Raw genomic sequence first — 25,960 nt, forward strand, 5'->3', positions numbered from 1 at the left:
TCCGCCATCGCTGCTCCATAAACCGGAAGCCCCAATCTATATTTAATCTGATCTCCTATTGTATGTACATAAGTATGCCAATAAAGGCTTGTCAAAGTAAAGTAAATGATCCTTAGCAGAAGAGTCTAACAGTTAGCCACAAATAATGGCCAAAGTGAATCTGGTCACATAGGACTCATGCCACTGAAGGTTTTGTGGAGTAGGGTCCACTCAGATGCATATACAGATCCCCTAGGGAAAAAATAAATGTGCATCTATTTTTGTACCTGGCTTGTGCCTTGCCTAATAATTTGCATCTTTAATTGTTATTATTTTAAACAGTAAGCACTACTGATAAGGAAAACAGCCATGCCAAGGTATACAGACATTTTAAATGACTATCAAACAAAAAACATGCATCCTAACTACCTAAATTCACCTGATTACCCCTTCTCTTAAATCCTTTTGTAACTCTTTTTCAGTCTTTGAAATCACAGCATTCGTAATTTTTAAGTATCTTGATGTTTTTATAATAAAATTAACTTCAGCAGTTTAAACAGTTCTTTTAATTTGTTTAACCATTCGATCACTGATGGTCAGAGATCTGACTCCCATATTTTTTCAAAGACCAGTCTTGCTGCTGTCAATAGGTATAAAGCAATCTGATGTTGTTTTGGAATAGAAACTACATAGTTAAGTAAAGCAAATACAACTGAATTAGCTACATTAAATTTATTTATAAATCAAATGTGTAAACCACCCTCCCCTGAGTACACAAGGTTCAGTGACAGTGAACAACAGTAAAAATACAATTAAAAAGCTACTGTCAATAGTATTATAACCTTATCCCCGAAAGCTTTCGTTCTATCACAGTGCTACCACAAATGTAAAAAGCCTGCCCCTGGGTAATTACAAAACCAACTATTATCTCCTGCATGTTTTTAAATGCCAGTCTTTCATACTGAGGCTTCACCATGAGCAAAGTCAAATAGAATTATTTCTATAAGTCTGTTCTAGGGGGCAATTCAAAATCTTCTAGCAGTGCTCAGATGGGAAGTGCCACGGCTGACCTGCTCTAGATGTCCAGCTCCCGTTACTCACTCCCCATGAACAGACCTGGTTCTTTGAATGCTGCTGATGTTCAAGCCAGATCCATGAATCACTCTGTTTATTGCTAGCATAAGCAAAGGTGTAGGTTAGCAAAGACAGCTGAGTCTTACTAAATTTAGTAGTTGTCACATGCACCAAGGGCAATGAGATGACAGATATGGTTTCTTTGGTGGCATGAAGAACAAAGGACATTATTTCACAATTGTACTGTGACAACTGCATTCCCTAACATGAGGGAAAGGTTTGTTTCTTAAAAATTCCCCTCCTGTTCTCCAGATTGGTAACCATTCTTCACTATTTTGCAAGCCCTGCTATGGGCTAGACTAGTTCTTCTTTCCAGCAGTATTCTATCATGTGCCTCTGTCTGCTATCAGTATTCCAATCTCTCCCTTTACCATTTCTGTGACTCTGACACACCTTTGCTAGTGAGGGCAAGAATATAAGGGGAATCTGAAAAGCTAGAGCAGAAGTAAGTCAAAAGGCCCCTCATGCATTTATTTGCAGTTGTTTATGCCAGATCCATGAATGATTTCAGGCAGCATACCTATCATTTGTCATGCACATGTAGTCTCTTCTATTTTCCTATTTCTCAACATCATCAAGACCCTAATTATTAGACAAGTCTGTTCTTTTTTGGGGTCTAGGCATTTAAGAAACAATGACCAACCCCCCCTTTCACTCTGTATTTCCCCATGTGTGAGGCTGGTCTGTTGTGGTTAGTGAGGAGACAACCGTCTTCTGTGCATGCTCTCAGAGGCACTGTCTTTATTTCATGTGTTCCAGGCATTCAAAATGGGTTCCACAGTGGTGATAAAAATCAGATCCTGATTTCTGCAAGTTTTCTGTAGTAATCATTCAAGTTTATGTATTCTTCTCTTCCTGACATACCCAAGCTTTATATAAAACTAGATAAGCTTAGAGAATAATTTCTGTTCTAAGCATTAAAAATTCTTCCAGCCATCAGACATTTGCAAAACTATCCCACTGACTTAATAATTTGAGACAACTGATAATTATTCTAACATTACAGAGCAGGAGTCTGTCTGTCTAATGTGTTTGCCTGTAATTTTGCTTCTTATTTTCAAAAATAAAATTTCCCACCGTTTCTACATTGAATTCTGCTTCTACTATGTATGTAAAGTTTCCTTATAGACTCACATGTATGCCTTTTCTCTTCTTATATCAGCTACAGATTTTTTTTTTTAAGTGAGAGATACTTAGCTTTTAACTTTGCTTGGAATAACAGGTCTTGAAACCAATGGATCTTTGCCTCCCCCTTTTCTAACATGGTTTCATTAAAATAGCTTATGGAAGGTTCTCAAAGGAAATCTACTTTGCAGTTCTGTCTTGTTTGAATTGACGTTTTCAAGTACCCTTCAGATAAAATCTTCTAGTATTTCCTTGTTGATTAATATTGGGTATCCCTTTCAATATTTTCTGGTACAATATATCCAGAGTTTAGCACTTTTAAGCCTCTCACAGAAACAGAGGTATTCTGGAGTGGAAGGATCTACCATAGCACCCCATAAACTGCCCTACCCCTCCTAACTCACCCCTTTCTGCTTCCTTCCCACCCACCCTGCTCAAACACAGGGTGGATAAACCAATGCCACCAACCTAGTTTTTGGGAGCCCCAGGTTACCCCACCCCTTGAATTGTACCTGAAGTTTTTAAGAAAAGAAAAGCCGAAGTACACAAAAAATGTGCTCTTACAGGTAGAAGGTTGCCAGGCAAATAAAAGCATAAAAAGGTTCCCTAAACTCGTTCCATAACCAAACTTACCTGTCCTTTACCCCTTCTCTAAAACAGGCTGGCATGGCCCCCATGCTTCCGCAGCATGATGGCAACACATGTGTCACCACCACCACCAGCAGTCCCCCGACTGACCAGTCCTAGGAAAATGTATCCAGCTTTGAGAACAAAGAGGTTTATCGGTTCCTCACAGTTGCCTGTCTCCTTACTCAGGATTGATTACACTTTTCCTACCGAAATGGGAAAAGGCCAGTCCCGAGTCCTGAACTTCTCTGCACCTGTATGCAGGATACTGAGGCTCAGGCCCTCATAAGGGAAACATCTACAGTAAACATACAAAAAAAGGCCACAGGAACAGAAAATCTGACAAAAGGGGGAGGGAACCTATCATGAACACGCGGCCTCTAGGCCACAGTTCACTACAAAGCCACAGTAACGTTAATGGGATAGTTATCCACATGTCCACCTCTATCCTGCTGCAATCAGTGGGATTTAGGCTGCAGTCCTGTGCTCATTTAAAGGTAAAAGTAAAGGTTCCCTTGCTCGAAAGCCAGTCGAATCCGACTCTAGGGTTGCGGTGCTCATCTCCGTTTCCAAGCGGAAGAGCCAGCGCTGTCCAAAGACATTTACTAGGGAATAAATCCTACCAAACTCCATGAGACTTACTTCTGAGTTTAACATGCATAGGTCCGAGCTGATACATACATATACATAGACCTTTATTGGCATAACATTGAGCTGATAAATCTGATTGTGACTGGATCATAGCATTCTTATTTTCCACTCAATTTTGTTTGTTTGTTTGCATTAGGCACTACTATCTATTCTCTGAGATACAGTGATGGGAGAAGGGGGGGGGAGTGGTGGTGGGAGTAATCAGTTGATGATAGGCAGCTCTCTCAATTAATATTATCTTGATAACCATGCCATCAGACCCAAAATAATGGTTGCTGAATGCTAGTCCAGTACATAGTCCTTTCCACTCCTTAGCACATTGATGAGTCGTGTGTGAAGAAACAGACTTTCTGATGGCACAGAAGTAAGAGCACAACTGCATGCCTGCTCTACTTTGCCACCACTGTTGTATCTGTGCGAAGCCGTCTAGCAGACCTTTTTTCAGGTGGTGATGGTTTATCACACATTTGGACCTTCTGGATATGGATACAGCTAACTGAGATCCTTGCTGTGATTTACATAATTTCCAAGGCATTTTTCCAGTAAAAATCTCGATTTCAAAACCATTGCTTTAGTAGGTCAGTCTCAGAATGCTATCACTTGAGTCTTAGTTGTCTGCAAGACTTTGAGTTATTGCACCCTGGGGAGTTTGACAAGTTTCTTGGATGGACCTGGCTTCTTATCTTGCTGAAAGGTAATATCCAGATGGGTCCAGGAAGAGGTGAATGCGTCTTAATGAAGGGAAGGTCTCAGCTGCGATGAAGAAGGCAATTTTGAATCTCTCTTTAAGAAGATACCCTGACGCAAATTATTTAAACAAATATAGGCTGATTGCAAATATCTCCCTTTGGGGGAATTGCAAATCCAGGCTTTCTTGAACAGCACTGATTATTTGGACACTTTGCAGTCCAATTTCTGACTTAATTTTGGAATGGAATCTCTGCTCTGATGGTTACAATCCTCACTGGGTTTTTTTTATATTAGGTGCTTTTTGGATTGGTTTACAGAAAGCACACAATGTGTGTTTTAGCTCAGCACTTAATACTGTATTTTTTTTTTGCCCCTTGAAACCAATTAACTGTCAAATCTTTCCATTCTGTAAATTGTTTCCGTGTAACCTTGTATTTTCTTCCCTATATCTTGCGTTTTCTTTACATGTGGTTTCTAGTCAACTTGTTTTGAAGTTTATAATAAATATTTGGGGGGGGGGAGTCATCTTGGAATTTCACCTGCCCTGGGAAATTCTTGTTATTTTTAAAATCATAAAATATTTGCATTTGCTTCCCCCCCCCCAGTTTTTTTAACCTTCAATCTAGCTGCACAGTGGTTTGAACTGAAAAACCCTTTTTTAGTCCTGCACTTTCCATCCTCTGCTACCTTCAACAGAAGAAATGTTGACGTCAGCAGTACAGTTTTGTATATTGACTAGATCCTATTAAAGGTATTTTAATCTGACCCCTCCACACTGTCATGTCATGCCTAGTATTAATTTGTAAAGGACTACTGTGATGTAACTTTAATAGTTCTGTTTTGTTTGGTAACTAAAGGCAAATGGCTGCTGAATTGTGCTTCCTATGGATCTGTTTTGCATCTGAATTAAGTTATCTTCACTCCCAGAGTTTTAGCTGCAGTTTGTTAGATCTAGTTCTAAACCGCAGAACATAGTGCACAAAGAGAGGAGCCTGCCGTACTTCATCAGCCTTAATCGCTCTGTTGTAGTGTTTACAATATGTTACTAAAATGCAGCCTGCATATTTGAAATGAAGACAGTCTATTAATTTAAAATTGATTGGAACATCATCAAGAAATGATGAGGGTAAATGAAGAAAATTAAATACACTGTCTAATGGGAAATGTGTAGTAGGTAATGGAATACCAGCTGCACATCATGTTACAGTAGATGAAGTTTTCACTGATGACAGTGTGGCATGTTGTTCAGATAAATTCTGTATTGTTTGATGTGCTTGTTTTAGTCAGCAAAAGAAAACTGACATACTTGCACAAGATTTTATAGCTTCCTGTCAGTTCATGGATTTCCACCCACCTGAATGTAAACAGACCTCTTGTCACATGCAATTAAAATGTCTGATCTGTAGAATAAGCTAAGAAGCTTTATTTTGAGTTTCTATCTGCCCATGATCTGTCTTTTATTAGCACTTTCCCCCTTTCTACTAAAGGGAGCTCTTAGATGTCAAATCATTTATTTTGTTCTTCGTTACAATGAGAAGAAAAATTGTGGAGGGAGTCAGCTTGCTGCACATCAAGCCTTCTTAGCACATGCAATTAGCACATGCAAGGAAAAAAGGCTGATGGCTTGCACGTTATAGGAATTCATATCTAAAAGTAACTTGCAAGCCATCAGCCTTTTCCCCCTTGCAAGACAGTTTGGTGTAGTGGTTAAGTGCGCGGACTCTAATCTGGGAGAATCGGGTATGATTCCCCACTCCTCCACTTGCACCTGGCTGGATGACCTTGGGCAAGCCGTAGTTCTGATAAGAGCTGTTCTTGAAAAAGAGCAGTTTCTGTCAAGAGCTCTCTCAGCCCCACCCACCTCACAGGGTGTCTGTGACTTATTTCTGAGTAGACTTGTTCTGGATTGCTCCCTAATCTGCTTTCTGATTGATTGATTAGTGTTGCAGGGGAGCCACAGGGAAAGCAGCTGCCATGGGGAGCATTTTGAAGTGGCATCCAGGCAGTAGCTATGCCATCTGCATCCTTCATTTTTTTTGTATCCAAGCAGTTCCTCTTTCCACCATACTATTATAGTCTGCCTTTTGAGTGCATATTACTTTGTTTCAAGCTTTTATTTACTCTTTAACTTTGTTTGAAATAAACAAGCCTTCAAATTTTGTTGGAAGTTTCGGAGATAAGTACAATATATTCTGACATAGCTATATTCAGTAATAAAAAAAAGTAAATAGCATTAAATCAGACAACCTGCTGGGTACAGCAAGATAAGCTGGTTGTTAGACTTCTTTTAACAGTTTATATCCTATGAAAACTGCAAGCAGTGTTTAGGGATTGGGATTTTCCTGTCTTTTCCTTGCAACACCGTCCACTGAGTCCCATAAAATTTTGTTCCTACGGATTAGCAGACTCTTGAACACATATGAGGCACAGTGGGGGGCTGCAATAGAAGGGTGAGAGGGAATCAGTAGAAATTGTTGGAAACAGACAGTAGGATACCAGCCACCGTTATTATCTGATGAGAGAAAGTAAAGTGTGACTGATAGTTATAGACAAAATCTTGTGATTTGCTTCCTCTGTGTAACAAAACCTGAATGTGAGATCTAGGGAAGGAGCAGAAAGAACACTAATTTCTTGCTACATGAACAGTATCTGAATGAAATAATGTTCACTGCCAGAATCTCATCTTTTGCTCAATATAAAGAGCCCTAAATATATTGTCCTGGTTGGGGGCACTTTTATGTATCCATATGGCAACTGCCTCATGCCCCAGAAACATAAATAAGGAGGCTGAATTTAATAGGTGCTGAGTGTTCCAAATCCCTCCTGATATCTGTTTTGTAAACTGATGCAGAGTTTGACTCAAGTAGTCAATGAAAAGGAGAGTCATGTATAAATCAGGAATACATATGTGCTATGCATTTGCCATCATAGTCAGTTCCAAGTCTTTGATGAATATCTTATTTATTTACAATGATTGTATGCTGTGCTCTCTGATTAAGGTGACTTGAGCAGGTTTCCAACACAGAATTTTTTTAAAAATACTACATAATAGTGCCCTAATAAAAGCTTTTGTCAGTTCAAAAGCATTTGGCAGCCATTAAGACAGTTAAAAGAACACTCAGCCTAAAAGAGCCAACATAAAGCAGTAATTAAAACATTCATAGAAAGAATCAAAGTGTTGAAAGTGTTAATATCTGTGGTAATTAAAAAACCAATATGAGGTATAACATAAATTAAAATGCTTGTGAAGACAGTCTTAACTGATACTGCTACATGAAGAGCTAGGGAGGGAGAATTCCACAAATGACACATCAGAGCCGAAAAGGCCCTGGTGGCCCCATGCCTCATCTCTGATGGCAGGCTGCAGCAGAGCCTGAGGTGATGAACACATCTATGCATTTTCATACAAGAGCAGGAGGTTCATTATGCTATCTGGGTCCCAGGCCATTTAGAGTTGTAAAGACCAGCATCTTGAATTGGACCAAGAAATCAATCGGCAGCTGACAAAGCTTGTTGAACACCGGAAAATATGTAGCCAATAACGAAAAGCAACCTTACTGCCGCATTCTATGCCGATCGTAATTTTTGAGCCATCTTTCAAGGACTACCTCATGTGGAGTGTTTTACAGTAATATGACCTAGGAATGAAAAACATTCTTGAATGATGGAATTATTTTTCGCATTCACATTTTATATGGTTTTGGTCCACAAAAAAGGTTGTAGATCTATTCCTACATACAAATTAATTTGTAAGCGACATTTTAAGTCCTGCCTTTAGAGATGAAGGCCTATCCTGAACAAATTTTATTGACGTATGGAAGCTCATGGTAGCAACCATCGAGCACTTCTGATTAGAAGAACTACAGCTGGCAAATCAGCAAAGGAAAGCGTAATATAGACTAGAGTGTGATTGAAATCGATAGTGAAGGCAGACAAAGGACTTAAAAGGTCTTATGTGCTTACTGATGATGTGTTTCTTCCTGCACTCTGCTGTGACCTATCACTTGCACTGCCTGGAGTAGGGAGTAAATGACAAAGAATATTCTGTTTAGAATTCCATGCTCTTACATAGCACCCTGAACTACTGCATCCAACATATGAGATCATTGGTCTTATTTAATAAAGTGGTTCTTGTGTATGAACATTTTTCATCTGAGTCATGACTTTCTGGCAGGGGGAAAAATCTTAAAAATTGAGCCCTGGTGCCATAGAAGCCAAACTGTCATGTAGGGCTCTGTAACTGAAACAATTTAATAGCCTAAAAATAATTGCATCCCAAAATGCGGACGCCTCAGTGCTCATCCCTGACTTAGGGACAGTAATGAACATGTTAAATGCTCACAAGACGTATCTTTGGGGGACCGAAACTGATTACCAATCAATAAGACGACCCAATCTTTTTTCCCATGACTGTTACATTTGTTCAGGAGCCTTTGCTGGAGACTCTGCCAAAAGTGTTTGTTTGTTTGTTTGTTTTAAAGTCCAGATCAGTGTTCCCCCTAAGCTGAGTTAGTGTTTAAAGTCCAGAATAGATATATAGTCTTGGATCCTATGACATCGTTCCCCTTGTGTTTCCCTCTGGCTGATGTGGAAGCTTTCCTCTGCTTAGGTACTGACTCCCTGTGCTGCTAGCACTTGCACATGTGGTCCTTGAATACATTGATCTTGAACACGCAGAAGTGCTAGTAGCAGAAGAAGCGAGAACCACAGCGGCTGTAGAGAAGCATGAGGGGAATTATGTCATAGGATCCAAGTCATAACATCTACTGCATTGCTTTTATTACTTGTTTGGTGAGGATTGACTTTCTTTTGCAGAAGCCATGCTGAAACTTCCCCCACAACGCTTGTTGTTCTACATACTTAACAATTCAAGCTTTAGTAATACTTTCCATCCAGAATGGAATTTAGGATTTGGATCCAGTTTTCAGCAGTTCTCTCTCTGCTACAGATCTTTAACTTCCTCCTCATGCCGTTCCTTGGGGTTCTCTGCCCTCCCCCCGAGGAACATTTGGAGGACATTTTGGGTTGCAGTAGGAGGGAGGAGGTACGAAGTCCTGGTCCATAAACAGGTTTAGTTGTTTTTTGAAGACACTAAACAATTTGGTTCTTTCCTTTCTGTCACTTTCAGAGTATTTGTGTATGATTATATTTAATAGTGGGCTTCTGTGACACTGCTTTAGATGTACAAGAACACCTAAGTGATTATGGAATTGAGGCCATGTGATTTGAATGAAAAAATGTCTAGTGTCTAGATTAAACTGAGCAAAAATGAGGAAGTAAGAAGGCATAAGTAAAAAAAGTAAGAGAAAGTATGCACACAACAGAGCAAATTCCATTTTACTAGTGGATTTCCCCCTGAAATCCTCTACTTCCTTTGGCCACCTTGTCCAATGTGGGTTATCAGACCCTTGGTACAGGACTTAGGTTTTATTTGTCTTCTGTAGTGCTGGGCATTTAGCTCGTGCTTTATAAATAACACCTCAGCAACTGACCTTTTGAAGGACAAGATTGTGTAGATGTTTTCTTTGAGTGGAGGCTTACCTACATGCATCTTACGCTTTCCTCCAAATAACATAACTCTCTTTAAAAATAACTGAGCAGGTTGTACATGTATCTTTTTTCTGTCCTAACAAAATCAACGTAGGTGAGCAAGAGAGGTGCCAAACTTTCCTCTTAATTCAGCTTTAGCTCTCCCCCCCCCCTCCATTTTTGGCTGCAGTACAAAAACCTGACCTCTTTCTCTTGGTTGGCTGAAGTATTTGTCCCTTATGAAAGCCAATACAATCAGCAGAGCCAGCATAGATAAAGAACCATACAGGATTGTATTATAGTGGAAGGACTGTTTTGTGACCATGTTCTGCAGGCAGACTGGAGGTGACAGTATTATTTACTTTTGTTGCTCGGGGTCCAAAGAGAGAATAAATTGCTATTGATTTTTGAGGCATTATAGTGAAGTGTCTGAATGCCTACAGAAGGGCTGGGTGGCAGGATAGCTGAAGAGATTGTATAGAGACTGCCTTTTAAAATGAAAATTTGTTTTCTTGTTATTTTTTTCCTTCTTTCTAATTTTAGGCACTAGTAACGAGATCTTGGCAGTGAATACTGTTTCTATTACAAATGCCCTCCGTGCAGATTTTTGTTAAAAATGTGGAATTGACTTGGCAGTTTTGAACACTTTATGTAGTGATGTATTCCTCTAAAAAAGTGACTTTTTGAGTTTTTTGTGTTTTTATTAGCTAATTAAAGACAATTTCTCATAGAAGTAGGAAGAAGGACTGTTTGGATAATGGCATGCTAATAATATCATGTATTTCCCATTACATGCATTTTTTTCCTTTGAAAGTTCATTTCTGCAGTTGATCATATTTGATGTAGATTCAGGTGGGTAGCTGTGTTGGTCTTAAGCAACAGAACAAAGTTTGAATTCAGTGGCCCCTTTAAGACCAACAAAGTTTAGTTCTGGGTATAAATTTTTGTGTGTCATGAAAATTTATACCAGGATTAACCTTTGTTGGTTTTAAAGGGGCCACTGGACTCAAATTTTGTTATATTTGACATAGTACGTACATTTTATTTTTTCAATTGCTGGGGAACTGCTGGGGAAATATAAATGGAAGCCCTACCATTAGCCATTGGTGCTTCTTGTCAGTTTCTTGCCTTGAGTCAACAGTGTGCATGTGCACCCTGTTTAGCAGCATGGGATGTCATGTTTCCAGGCTTCCCTTGAGGCCATCTGCTGTCATCTTATTCTTCAGACTGTGCTGCCAGACTTACAGAGACTCATAGGTTCAAGAGAATGCCGCTGTGCATTTGAATCCACCAGCTGATGCTTAAACACACTGTGCTAGAGTAGTTGGCATCCCTGCCTGGAGAAGTGGCTGTGAACATTGTAATTTTCCAAGTTAGAAGACTGTACTTAAGAAAGTGATTAAAATGCATGTCCAATAAATCATAGAGGTCTAGGTGCATAAGTCTATAGCAACCAAACAACCAAGAGTCTGTGAACAAACGTATTGTGTTATAAGCTTTTGTAGGTTACAGCATGCTTTACTAGATGCATGATGTATCCTCATTTGGCAGATACAGACATTAGTATACAGAACCAAAAATAAAGGAATCCTTGGGGCAGAAAGCTGTGCAGTGGACAACATACGGAAGGTGACTTTTCTGCAAATCCCAGAAGAATATAAGCACAGTAACCATTCACAACAGCAGTTATTGGGGACAGCACAGTTGTCTTAACATTATGCTACTTAAAACCTGTAGAGGAATAGGAAATTGCTAGACTTCATTAAATAAAATCAGACCCGCTGATAAATTCCAGTTTCACAGTGTCATGTTGGACACTCGCTTTGAAGATAGGTTGTTGAAGCATGGGTCTGAAGTGGCTTCATTTGACTGTCTGTGGGGTTTGGGCAGTTATCATCTATGAAGCATTTTCCTCCAGTAATGTTGTGGGGGGATTTCCCCCCCTTCTCATTCCAGTCTACTTTACTGTATATGACACACATAAAACAACTAGGTTTCCAAAGATAAACTTAAAACATCCCCCCCCTAAATTCATTTAAGAAAAAGGCATTTATTTAGGCGGCGTTCCATAGACTGAGTATTGTAACCAAAAAAAGAAATCCCTTTCTGTGATCCCAAATTGTCACTACTTCATTACGCTTCACTGTTGGCAGACCATCTTGCAGCGGCTGTATGCGCACAACTCTGATGCCTCTTGGGTTTGGAAGTTTTCCCAGCTGTGGCCATTTTAGTGTCAAGGCAGTGGACAGCTTTGCAATGACTGCTTTCTCTTAGCATCATTTCCATCTACCACAGTTCCTTGTAGCCATAGGGATAAATAACCAACATCTGCTAGATAGCGTGAATGCTGAAAGTCTCTTAGTACTTGGGTCATTGCCACAAGTGGTAAATAGACATCTCAGTTAATTTGACTATTTCTGATGCTTGTATGCTTGTTGTGACTGTTGACTCTAAGATTATCTGGCTTCTTTCAGATTTCGACTCTGAATTTACTTTTCGAGTGGTGAGATTTTTTGCAACTTTGTTTTGGTAATATGTTTGGTTGCTCTGTTTCAGCCCAGGTGGCTTTTTGACAGAAGGAAGGAAAGGAAAAGGACTGTTAAACTGATATACCCCCCCTTATGCTGTACAACTAAGAGGGCTAAAATAAACAACGATCTAATGACACCAGACTAAAAGATTTTAAGTTGCCATTGCTGCAACAGAACAACCCATCTACTTCTCTAACAATAAAAGGGATAGCATACATATTCTCCAGTGGTTCAGATTGTGGGACAGCCTTCATGTCTGGGATAAGCTCCTCCTTCCTTTGCAGGGTCAGCTCTAAGCTTTGATCCAGGTGGGGAGGGGCTTATCCCCTGGAGGCTTCCCTAGTTCTTGCCAGCCCTGCCTTACATCAGGCCCTGCCTTACATCAGGACGCTGCAGAGTGCAGCCAGCAGAAGGAAGAAAAGAAGAAAGAAGTACAAGAAGAAAGCAAAATGCTGCACCACGCATGGCAAAAATTGGCAGTGCACGAAGGAGCTAGTCGGTGCCGGGTGATCCCCGGCCGCCACACAGCTCAGTTGGCGGTGAGGCGACGCAAGGGAGCGTGGTTTTTTCCTTCCAATTCTCTTCCTTGAGGGCTGGGAGAGCCAAAGGGGGGGCATGAGATGCCAGGTGCTACCCTTCCTGGGTCCCTTTCCTTGGTTAACTGGGGGGGAGTACCTCAGAAGGCAGGAGAGGACACAACCTCCTCCAGGGGGAAAAAGGCGTGGAATCGCAGTTGGGAAAATGGTGGTCACCATATTGGATCCTCCCCCCACGTGGTCCCCACTGAGAGGGCTTAGAGCCACGCCTGACCTGGATTGGGCCAGCCCGGTCTGGTCAGCTGGGCAGGAAAACAGGGTCCCGCTGAGGGGAGACCACTTTAAGGCCTGGGCTGGCAGACTGAAAAGAGAGAGGGAACTAGAAAGGGTGGCTAGGCTACTTCAACCAGGCACACCCTTTCTCCATTCTGATATTAGTTTCATTTTCACTCTCCCCTCCCCACAGGCAGAGAGAGGAGATATGTCTGATAAGGCTAAGCCAGGCAGTCAAGAGAAAGACAGCTCCTTGGGGGATCTGAGCCTGCCCAGTCTTGCAGTCTCCCTGTCCTCACAGGACTCCATGGAGCCATTGAACCAGGAAAACAGGAAAAGATAAAGTTGAGCTTCTAAACTGGCTTAGAGGCGAGATTAGAGCAGAGTTTAAAGAAATGCTCAGAACTCTCCAAGGCTCTGTGCCCCAAGAACCTATAGTAAGGGGTAGGGCTGCTAAGCGGGCCAGATCCAGCCAGGAGGATGATTCTTCAAGCACCTCCAGATGTCCCCCTAGGTCCAAGCACAGGAAACATAAATCTCCCATCAGAGGACATAGCCCATTTGCAGGGGCAGGGCATTTACTCAGTGTTCTTTACAGTGCCCAAGAAAAATGGGGACACCCGAGCCATACTAGATCTCAAATGGCTCAACAAGCACATACAGGACAGGAAATTCGGGATGGAAATCCTCAAATCTATCCTGGTAGCACTACAGGAAGGGGACTTTCTGGTGTCAGTTGATCTGGCGGAAGCATACCTACATGTTCTGATCCACTGCTCCCACCGAACGTTCCTGCATTTTGTCTACGCCAACCAACACTTCCAATACCGGGCTCTCCCATTCGGGCTGAAATCATCACTGAAGGTGTTAGTGACCATAGTAGCACACCTACTCTCCCATTCGTGCTGAAATCATCACCGAGGGTATTCACGAAGGTGTTAGTGACCATAGTAGCACACCTTGAAATCATCACTGAAGGTGTTAGTGACCATAGTAGCACACCTCAGGTTGAAAGGTGTACACCTGTTCCCGTACCTAGACGACATTTTAATCACAGCCCCATCATTCCAGGAGACTGTGAGGGCCTCTCAGCTAACTTTAGTTACCTTGAGGGACCATTGTTTTGTGTTCAACTTAGAAAAGAGTCACCTCCAACCTTCTCAAAGGCTACTGCACTTAGGGGTAGAAATAGACACTGTACAGGATCGGGCTTTCCTGTCCCAGGACAGGGAAGCAAAAATCTGGTCTCTTCTGGCAGAAGTGTTGCAGTCACCCAGGTCAGAGCAGATGACACTAGTCAAACTTCTGGGGATGCTGGTATCTTGCCAAGAGATAGTTCAGTGGGCCCGGTTCCATGCCAAACCCCTACAGAGATTCCTACTTCCCCACCAGGAGGCTATTGCTCGCAAGAGATACAAGCTGCTGCAACTCCTCCCAGAGACTCGACAACAGCTAGCACCGAACCATTTCAAGCAGGGGGCGCCTCTTCGAGACCCCCCAAGAGTTATTATGACGAGCTTGTCGAATTGGGGAGTGCATTCCAGAGTGCTGATGGTGCAGGGGGAGTGGTTGACGGAAGAGACACAAGAGTATAAACTTCCTGGAGCTCAGGGCAATTCGCCTGGTCCGCCTGAACCTCAGCAAGCATCTGATAGGTCAGCACGTCTCTGTCCAGACCAAAAACATGACGGCGAAGGAGTATGTGCACCGGCAAGGAGGATCTCGAGTAAGGTGATCTCGAGTAAGACCCTGTTTTTGGTAGGAATTACTTCGGCACATAGAGTGTCGGAATTGAAGGCCTTGTCTGTTAACAAAGAGTTGTGTATTTTTCATAGAGACAAGGTGGTCCTTCGTTTATACCCAGCATTTATTCCAAAGGTTAATTCAATTTTTCACAGGGCAGAGGAGGTGGTCCTTCTGTCTTTCTGCCCAAACCCCAAACACAAGAAAGAGAAGGAATGGCATTGTCTCAATGTCAGGAGAGCCCTGAGTTACTATATTGACAGGACCGAGGAGGGGAGAAAATCTGAGGCCCTCTTCGTGTCCCTTAGAAAGCCCAACCAGGGGGGGCAGGTGTCTTCCGCTACTCTTAGTAAATGGATTAAGGGCTGTATTATTCTGGCCTACAAGGCCAAAGGGGTAGAACCTCCAGAAGGAATGGTGGCTCACTCCCTTAGGGTGCTGCGACATCGGTGGCTTACTGGTCGTTCCCTACTCTGGAGACTGTTTGTAGGGCGGCCACTTGGAAATCCGTTCACTCTTTTACTAAACATTATAGAGTGGAAAGGACAGCATTGGCAGAGGCGGCCTTCGGCCATCGGGTGCTTCAACACACTCTGTAAACAGGAATCAACCTCCCTCTCTGGGGGTGCTTTGCTCTTCAATGTCCCAGGCGTGAGGACTGTCCCACGATCTGAACCACTGGAGAACAGAAGGTTTCTTTCACTTACCGTGAAGCTTCCTTTCTCGATGGTTCAGGAGTGGGACAGCCCTGCCCACCCGTTTTGGGCTTGATTCTGGTTTACAGAGGAGTTACTGAAGTCTCCCAACTTGGTTTCCCTATACTGGGTGCGACAGAAGGGACATGTTGTTAGTGGTTCTGAGTCAGTTCTTAGCCTCACCGAGTTTCGGGGAGAACGTTTTTCCTTCTAGTGCCTTCCGGGCGGGAGTATGGGGCTCAAAGACGACTGGGGAAGCCTCCAGGGGATAAGCCCCTCCCCACATGGATCAAAGCTTAGAGCTGACCCTGCATAGGAAGGAGGAGCTTATCCCAGATGTGAGGACTGTCCCACTCCTGAACCACCAAGAAAGGAAGCTTCATGGTAAGTGAAAGAAACCTTCCGTTTCCAGGCAGCCAGTTGTGCTCTGTGCACTGGATTTCCATAAAAGTATTTCAAAGAATAGAATCATAGAATCATAGAGCTGGAAGGAGCCATACAGACCATCTAGTCCAGGAGTGGCCAAACTGGCTTAACATAAGAGCCACATAGAATAAACATTAGATGTTTGAGAGCCGCAAGACGTGAACAAATATTCAGAAAATATGCAAATTTGCTTTTTATTAGTATTAAATGAGACTGCCAAAAATAATAACAAAAAGGGGTAAAAGCAGATATTGATAATGATATTTATTTGTCCAATGATATTTGTTTGCTAATGATATTTAGCTTTCCCAGCTGCCCTGCCGGGAGCTCCACAATGTGTGTGAAAGATCCGCATGTGGCTCCTGAGCCACAGTTTGGCCGCCCGTGATCTAGTCCAACCCCCTGCCCAATGCAGGACCAGACTAATTTCCATTATACCTACCTAGCTAGTTTGTTTAATTACGTAGATTGGAATAACTCTGCATAGGATTTCACTGTAAATTGTGTATATTTAGAGATGCAGAAATAGTAAAATCATTCACCTTTCAAAATAGCTGGTCACCTCCTTTGCCTCTGGTTGGACTAGGCCGAAGTACCACCCTTTGTTTTGTGAAATGTATGACTTGTGTATATTGTGTACTTGTGTATATTGGCAATGCAAGTTTTCAGGTTTGTGATGATTGTTGCTGCTTGCCTTCCACTCTGTACCATGATGCAGCATACGGTCTGCTTGTACCAGCACATTTTTTTCCACACAGTCTGTAGGCTGCCACGTTTTCTCAACTTCTGCCCTGCTGCTAATAATTTTTTTTTTGCTGCTGCTGTTGTTCAGAGCTGCATTTCACGTTTCGTCATAAGTATATTAGTAATCCTATTATCTCTTTCCCCTAATTTATTGAAACTACCTTTTTAAAAAAAGAATTCTTAGCTCAGTTTGAAAACATCCTCCTATTTGTTTATTTTGTTACTGAAACTGTTTTCCCAATTGCAATTAAAAATAAAACATGCTATATTTTGAATGGTTGTTGGGGTTTTCTTTATCTCATACAATTTGAAATATTTAATACCCCACTTCTCAGCCTATTTTTTTTGGAGTGACCCGAGGATGCGTCCGCCATTCGCGGGAGCCAGACCGGAAGCCCAGGATTTCACTGTAAATTGTGTATATTTGGAGATGCAGAAATAGTAAAATCATTCCCCTTTCAAAATAGCTGGTCACCTCCTTTGTCTCTGGTTGGACTAGGCCGAAGTACCACCCTTTGTTTTGTGAAATGTATGACTTGTGTATATTGTGTACTTGTGTATATTGGCAATGCAAGTTTTCAGGTTTGTGATGATTGTTGCTGCTTGCCTTCCACTCTGTACCATGATGCAGCATACGGTCTGCTTGTACCAGCACATTTTTTTTCCACACAGTCCGTAGGCTGCCACGTTTTCTCAACTTCTGCTCAGCTGCTAATAATTTTTTTTTTTGCTGCTGCTGTTGTTCAGAGCTGCATTTCACGTTTCTTCATAAGTATATTAGTAATCCTATTATCTCTTTCCCCTAATTTATTGAAACTACCTTTTTAAAAAAAGAATTCTTAGCTCAGTTTGAAAACATCCTCCTATTTGTTTATTTTGTTACTGAAACTGTTTTCCCAATTGCAATTAAAAATAAAACATGCTATATTTTGAATGGTTGTTGGGGTTTTTTATCTCATACAATTTGAAATATTTAATACCCCACTTCTCAGCCTATTTTTTTTAGGTGGCCAAGTTTCCTTTCAAGGGTTCCCTTCCATAATTAATGTATTATTTTTTTAAAAAAACTAAATTGTTTGTATCACTGCATGAATGCACTTGTGCACATTCACAATAGCATGGTTTCTGTGGACTATGAAAGAAGCAGAGTTCATGGAAGGGATGTCGCCACCTTCTTCTCACCTCTTGACCCCTCCCACACCACTTCTGAGGTTGACAAACCTTTGAGAGATACATAGGAGGTGGCAAGGGGGTGTTGTCGTAAGGGGAATTGGCAGAAATCACAAACTTTCTGTCTTTCTCATACGAGTTCTTTTATGCATCCAGCAAGAGTCCATCCTCCAACTGCAGACTCTAGCACTAGGGCTTCCAGCACTGCCTGAGCAAATGGTGGTGCATTTTTTAAGGCAGTGCTTTGGGAGGGTGGAGTTTGGGGAGGATGTGATGTCACTTTTGAGTGACACTCCAAGAATTTCCCCATATCTCTATGGTAAAGAAGGCATGGATAAATTCCAAGAGTGTCACTATGGAGACCAATTTCTGGTATTTTCCCCTTCCACTCCTTGAGGGGGCAGGGGCTTGGGACTGAGGGCAAGTATTCACCCGTTGCAGGCAGGGAAATGCCAAACCTGCTTGACACTTAAGTCATACATATATGTTCAGAACATTCTTTAAGGAGCTTAGATTAGTTTATCTTACCTGACGAAGAGAATGGCAGTATGTGTTAATGGCTGTGGATGTCTCCTCTCATCTGAAGGGAGTAGGCAACTGAAAGTAATCTTGATGCTGGAAGGGACAAAGATTTTCCCTTCCCCTTTTTTGAGAAGAAACTCCAAATAAATACTAGTAAATCTAAACCAATTGTGAAAACTAATATACTTCAACCAACTCTGAAAGTTGAGAAAAGAAACATGTAAAGCAAATTCCAGGGCCCTCCCCCATTAGTCATCAAAGCTCAAAAAGTTATGTTGTAATGCAGGCACTCATAACAATAGCCACCATTTACATCAAAACTAGGAGTGAGGCCCGTTGTGGGAAGAAATACAATGAGCTCTAGAAAGAAGTTCCAGGTGAGTGTTCTGGCTGTGGCTGGTGGGGTGGTGGAGGGAAAGGGAAAATAGAGGATGAGATGGTTAGACAGTGTCATAGATGCAACGAACATGAAATTGAGCCAACTTCAGAGAACGGCAGAAGACAGGAAGGCCTGGCGTGATCTGGTCCATGGGGTTGCAAAGAGTCGGATTCAACTGTGCGACTGAACAACAACAAAAAGCCATGTTTATTTCCTTCTCCTTAGCTACAAGGCAGGGCTGTCTCAAGTCATTTTGCTGCTCCAAGTGGGTAGAATGGGAGGAGAGGTATGCTTCCCTCCACCCCTGACTTATATTGATTTTGGGCTCTGTAGTGGCAGCTAAGGTAGAAAAGCACCTCCTTCTATACCATGTCTTCTGGGTTTTAAGGGTCTGGGAAGTGGTTCCATAGCCAGTTACAGAGTTGCTAACTCTGGGTTGGGAAATACCTGTAGATTTGAGGGGTAGAGCCTGGAGAAGGCAGGGTTTGAGGTGGGGAGGGACCTCAGCAGGGTATAATGCCATCGAGTCCCCTACCCAAAGCAGCCATTGTCTCCAGGAGAACTGATCTTGGTCATCTGGAGATCAGTTGTAATCGTTGGGAAATTTTCTGTAGGAGAAAAGATGTGCTGTGGCTGGGGAACACAGTGATTTCCGGGAGATCTCCAGGCCCCTCAGGGAGACTGGCAACCCCAGTGGACATTTAATCGCTCTTCTGATTTCATTCCTGGACTAGCCATTTTCTTGAAGTGGGTGGTCTAGATGATTTAGTTAATCGTTGAGAAAGTGCGGTTGACAGATCTGTCTTGCACAGTCTACTAATGTTTTGATTATGCCTCTCTTTTTTTGCCAAGGGTGGTGATTGCAGTTTTTGGGTAAATAACGATCCATATGAGTTGGTTTTCTGTAGACCTTGTGACCTAATTGAAGGTTAGCTTTGCAGATGACCATGATATCTAGAGATGGAAGTTTACCCTTGATTTCTTTTTCCATGGTGAATTGTATGTTTGGGTTTTTCTTCTCACAGTGATACAGAGAGTACTCCATCTGTCTGTGTTATACTTCTGAGGATGCCAGTCACAGCTGCTGGTAAAACGTCAGGTACTACAGTGCCAAGATCACGGCCATACAGCCTGGAAAATCTTCAACAACTAATGAAGTGTTTTGCTTTGCAAAATCAAGCAGCAGCTCTGAGAGATGATGGCTGCAATCCTAGGAACATTTTCTTTAGAGTAAGCCCCATTGATAAAAAATTGGGCTTACTTATGAGTAGGCCTGTTTATAGCATGTCATTCTACTGGTGTGTCTTAAGAATAACTCCTTGCTATTGCTGTTATTGAAAATGTAATGCAAAAATAGTTAAAATTGAAAACTATTGCTTTGATCATACTACCGAGGTTTAATTAATATTTTAAAATATTGGGGTCTGGTAGATTTATAAATGGCCACTAGAAATGTTCTTGCCAGGAACTGGGCAAAAGTAAAATTTATTTTATAAGACAATTATAGGAAAGTACAGTATCTACAGCTATTTTCCATGAGATCCAGGATCAATTTATTACGTACTGGAATAAAATTAAGCTCATCTGTAATACAATTTATCAAAACCTTTTCTGGTAACTGGAAAAAATGCAAATGTTAATTCTTATTTGTGTCACAAAATCATCACAAATAAGAATTAACATTCACTTGAGATAATGAATATGCATTCTTCTGCTTTTTAGAGGGAAAATCATACTTAATCTTGGCCCCTGCCACACGGGGGGGATTTTTTGCCAAGGGTGGTGATTGCAGTTTTTGGGTAAATAACGATCCATATGAGTTGGTTTTCTGTAGACCTTGTGACCTAATTGAAGGTTAGCTTTGCAGATGACCATGATATCTAGAGATGGAAGTTTACCCTTGATTTCTTTTTCCATGGTGAATTGTATGTTTGGGTTTTTCTTCTCACAGTGATACAGAGAGTACTCCATCTGTCTGTGTTATACTTCTGAGGATGCCAGTCACAGCTGCTGGTAAAACGTCAGGTACTACAGTGCCAAGATCACGGCCATACAGCCTGGAAAATCTTCAACAACTAATGAACTCTGGCCGTGAAAGCCTTCGACAACATAATAATGAAAAACATTTCCATATATGTATCAAAATAACTACCCTCTAAGGAGTAGCTTGGGGATGAAATGACTTTGATATCTAGCCCAAAAAGGAGCTACTAGGATACTGACTGCTGTAATGAACAGTAACTGATACGATCACCACACCACAAGACAGAAACATCCCTGTTAAATATAAGCCATTAAGGTACAGAACTGCATAGTGCATAGTCTCGGACTTCACCGAGCTTGCTCCACTAGTACAAGTGTGCATGTGTGGTGGGGATTTTACCCAAGCTTCCCTTGCTCGCTGAACCCACTTGTAGCACAATGCATTTGTTTCTGAAGGATCTTGACCCTCAGCAGAGGCTTTTCTGGGCACGCAGGGAGCTACTGGGAGAAAGGGAAAGCGGATAAAAATGGAATTAAAATTGGAGCCAACCGAAGGTCATATTTACCTATATTTGTAAATATCGGGGAGGTACATCTATTGAATAAGGTTGATGCTCATTAGATTTCAGTTTTGATTGCTTATCATTCTCAATCAATCCAGTGAGAAAAGCTAGCAATGATACAAGAAAGAGAAACAAATATTTCCCAGAACAGCCCCAGACAGGCATTATTATCACTTATGAAGAAGCTATAGATTCCTTGGCTGACTTGTCTCTAACTTTCATCTATGAGTGATGGAATGATTCAGCGTATGGAAAGGGATAAGAATGGTATCAGAATGCTATCTGAGAGGTTTGTTATATTCAGATTGCACCAGGTGCTGTTTTGGGGGGGAATCAAATGAGTTAATGTGGTTGCTTGGCAGGGTAGCAATTTTTATGATAAAAAGTAAAATTACTTTGAAAAATGTGCTTTAATTGAAATCCCATTTAAAGGGTAAAATTGCGTTATTGATTATGATCAAACTGTTCCAGACGCTGATGAATTAATCAATTCTGGTTTTAGTCATGTTATAAATCTTTTAGCAGTGGGAAGGAAATGTGAAGGAGATTATTATTATTATTTTACATTATAGTGGCACATTACTTTTTATATGTCCCTTCTTTGGCCCTCCACGTTGTGTCTGAATGGAAATAGCTCTTAAGAGCCACAGCAGAAGAATAGCACATAGTGAAAACAACATTATAAATCATGTTGAAATCAAACTGGTTTATGCCAATAACAAGTATGTTTTAAAAATCATGACAAAGTGTTTTGTGGTTTGCTGAAAAATGGCTTTGGAAGTGATTGTGTTGAAGAACAAGGCTTTCAGCAAATAAATACAGTATAGTGCAAAAGGCAAGTGAAAATTTTAGTCAATATTTATGAAGTAATTTTTTTTAGTTGTGCTTCCAATATGTGAGAAGAAGATTTAATACAGGAAAAAGAGTGTATATGGTTTATTCTATAATTAATCTGGCACTATGACATTTTCTCACCCCAAATAAAGTTATTTTCAGTTTGTTGTTTGTACAGGATGTCATTTTTGCAATGTACTAAACTCGTATGCTGAAGTATGGAGATCTACCAGTGTCATGATACCAATTAGGATTTTTGGCTCATCATACCGTCTGTGTTTCAGAACCCTATGTTGGTTGCACTGTTTTAAGTACCATTTTCTGTCTCTTATTGAGGTTCCAACACAAAACAACATTCTTAATTGTCTGGATTCTGTGTCTTACCTTTTAGATGCTGTTCATGGCATACATCCGAGAGTTCTAAAAGAACTCAAATGTGAACTTGTGTATCTCCTGACAAAAACATGTAATCTTTCATTAAAATCTGCCTCCATTCCTGAGGACTGGAAGGTAGTTAATGTCACTCCCATCTTTAAAAAGGGTTGCAGAGGAGGTCCGGGAAATTACAGGCCAGTCAGTCTGACGTCGATACCGGGTAAATTGGTGGACACTGTTATTAAGGAAAGAATTAGTAAGCACATTGATGAACAAAAGCTATTGAGGTAGACTCAGAATGGGTTCTGTAAGGAAAGATCTTCTCACTAACCTGTTAGTGTTCTTTGAGGGGGTGAACAAACATGTGGACAAGGGGGACCCAATAGATATTGTTTACCTTGACTTCCAGAAAGCTTTTGATAAAGTTCCTCATCAAAGGCTCCTAAGTAAGCTCAATAGTCATGGGATAAAATGACAAGTCCTTTTGTGGATCAAAAACTGGCTAATTAATAGGAAACAGAGACTGAGTATAAATGGGAAATTTTCTCAGTGGAGGGTGGTAAGCAGTGGGGTACCACAGGGATCAGTACTTGGTCCGATGCTTTTTAACTTGTTCATTAATGATTTAGAGTTGGGAGTAAGCAGTGAAGTGGCTAAATTTGCGAATGATATGAAGTTGTTCAGGGTGGTGAAAACCAGTGAGCATTGTGAGGCACTCCAAAGGGATCTGTCGAGTATGGACAAGTGGGCGTGAACATGGCAAATGGGGTTCAAAGTGGCCAAGTGCAAGGTGATGCACATTGGAGCCAAAAATCCTAAATATAAATACACATTGATGGGGTCTGAACTGGCAGAGACTGAGCAAGAGAGAGATCTTGGAGTTGTAGTAGATAACTCACTGAAAATGTCGAGACAGTGTGTGACTGCAATAAAGAAGGCCAATGCTATGCTGGGGATTATTAGGAAGGGTATTGAAAACAGATCAGCCAATATAATAATGCCCCTATATAAATCAATGGTAAGACCTCATTTGGAATACTGTGTGCAGTTCTGGGCACCACACCTTAAAAAAGATATTATAGCTTTGGAAAAAGTGCAGAAAAGGGCAACTCGAATGATAAAAGGGTTGGAACACTTTCCCTATGAGGAAAGGTTAAAGCGCTTAGGGCTCTTTAGCTTGGAGAAAAGACGACTGAGGGGTGACATGATCGAGGTTTATAAGATTATGCATGGGAAAGAGCAGGTAAAGAAAGAGGTACTTTTCTCCCTTTCTCACAATACAAGAACTCGTGGACACTCAATGAAATTGCTGAGCAGTTGGGTTAGAACTGCTAAAAGGAAGTACTTCTTCACCCAAAGAGTGATTAACACATGGAATTCACTGCCACAGGCGGTGATGGCGGCTACAAGCATGGACGGCTTCAAGAGGGAATTGGATAAGCATATAGAGCAGAGGTCCATTGGTGGCTATTAGCCACAAGGTATAGATAGGCACTCTGGGGCAAGTGATGCTCTGTATTCTTGGTGCTCAGGGGCAACAGTGGGAGGGCTTCTAGTGTCCTGGCCCCACTGCTGGACCTCCTGATGGCACCTGGTATTTTTGGCCACTGTGTGACAGAGTGTTGGATTGGATGGGTCATTGGCCTGATCCAAGATTGGCTTCTCTTATGTTCTTATCTTCTTATGTTCCGAATAATCCCAGATACTTTGCTGCATTCATTCCCTTGTGCTAACATAATTCTTATGTCAGTAGTCCTTTTCAACTGTTACAATCCTGGATATTGGGAGTGCATGTTACCCACAATCCTCCATGTTGTCTCAAGTGGGCAACCTGCATGTTTACACAAACATATATAAGCTTTGTGTGTGAGATTTTTATTTTCTGATTCCACTTACACCTTGGAGGTTATCTGTGTTTTTACTGGTTGAGGAAGGAGAGTTTGGACCTGCCTTTTCCAGATTTCAAGCAGACTAGCAGGACCGATTTTGTATTTCTTGGTTGAAGGCTCACTATAGAAAGTACAGAGAGATTGGGAGGGTTTTCAGTGATAGGAGGGGGATCCTGCATAACTACTTTTCCTATTCCCATAATCGATCCCAGGCTTTTACTGATCCTCTGGCTGTTCTTGTCCTCTAATCTACCCAAATCCTTGCTTTTGTCAAGACAGCAGCAGAATAGGTCACTATTCTGTTTGTTATTGCTAGAATCCCCCATGGTGGGACTCAAGGTTCCAATGGAACAGACAACTGTTTCTGACATCATGGCTTATTCCATTTGCTTCCCGAGGCTTTGCTTGATGTGTGTGAGGCTTTGCTTGATGGAAAGCTGATATTCATGTCATTAAAATGAATGAGATGTCACTGTTAGGGTGGGTCTTGCACCACTGGAAAAGAAGCTTAATTGTCTCTAGTCACGAAGTCTGAGTCCAGTGCCATCTTTAAGAGCAACGAAGTTTTATTCAAGGTATAAGCTTTCATGTGCACGCGCACTTTTCCAAATACATTGAAATGGAAATTGCCAGTCCATACATACAGGTAGAGAGTGAGCAGTAAATTAGCATATCGCATAATGAAGATGTTTAACAGATTCAAGGGCCAAACAGGAATAACAAGCTTAGTTTATATAGTTAACATTTGTTTGGGTTTAATTCTGGGGGAAATTAATTTACTGCTCACCCTCCACCTCTATGTATGGACTGGTAATTTCCATTTCATTGTATCTGAAGAAATGTGCATGCACTTGAGAGCTTATACCTTGAATAAAACATTGTTGGTCGTAAACAAGCCACTGGACTCAAACTTTGCTCTGCTACGTCAGACTAACACAGCTACCCACCTGAATCTGTCTCTAGTCACATTGACCTATTTTACCAAGCTAAAAAATTACTCAGGATCTGTATAGGAATGATAAGCTGATACAGCACATCTTTACTAATAGTTCCCCCCCACACACTCACACACATACACCTTCTAGACTTGCTTTTAAAAATGACAAAAGTTGATTCTCAGAAAGATTAGTTCTGCTCCCAGTTCTTACATTCTGTGCTTGTTGAGTGCTGTCACAGAATTGTCTGTCAACAGGAACACAGTCCATGTAATAACTTTTATTAGGATAATCCAATCAAATTGGCCCCAAACTCTGTGCAAGCTTTAATGCCCACAAGAGCTCTTCAACAGGCTGAGTGTTACAGATAGAAGAGTAGAAGGCAGAATTCTCAGCCATGAACTGAAGGTCTGATCTTGCAGGCATCCTTTGCAAGATGCCAGCATGCAGTTAACCTTTTCTCTTGGTTGCTAAGGTGTAGAGTTACAGCAAGGTCTCTGGGAGGCTGCATTTAGTCACTGTTTTGCTTAGTTGTTTGCCTTTAGTTAGCTGTCTTTTGAGTATTGTCAGTCATTTGTGTTTAGAAGGATTTATGATTAGATATTAAAGTTGTATTTTTTCTTTTTT

Source organism: Gekko japonicus, unplaced genomic scaffold, assembly GCF_001447785.1.
Source record: "Gekko japonicus isolate JY-2015 unplaced genomic scaffold, Gekko_japonicus_V1.1 scaffold286, whole genome shotgun sequence".
Taxonomy (NCBI): domain Eukaryota; kingdom Metazoa; phylum Chordata; class Lepidosauria; order Squamata; family Gekkonidae; genus Gekko; species Gekko japonicus.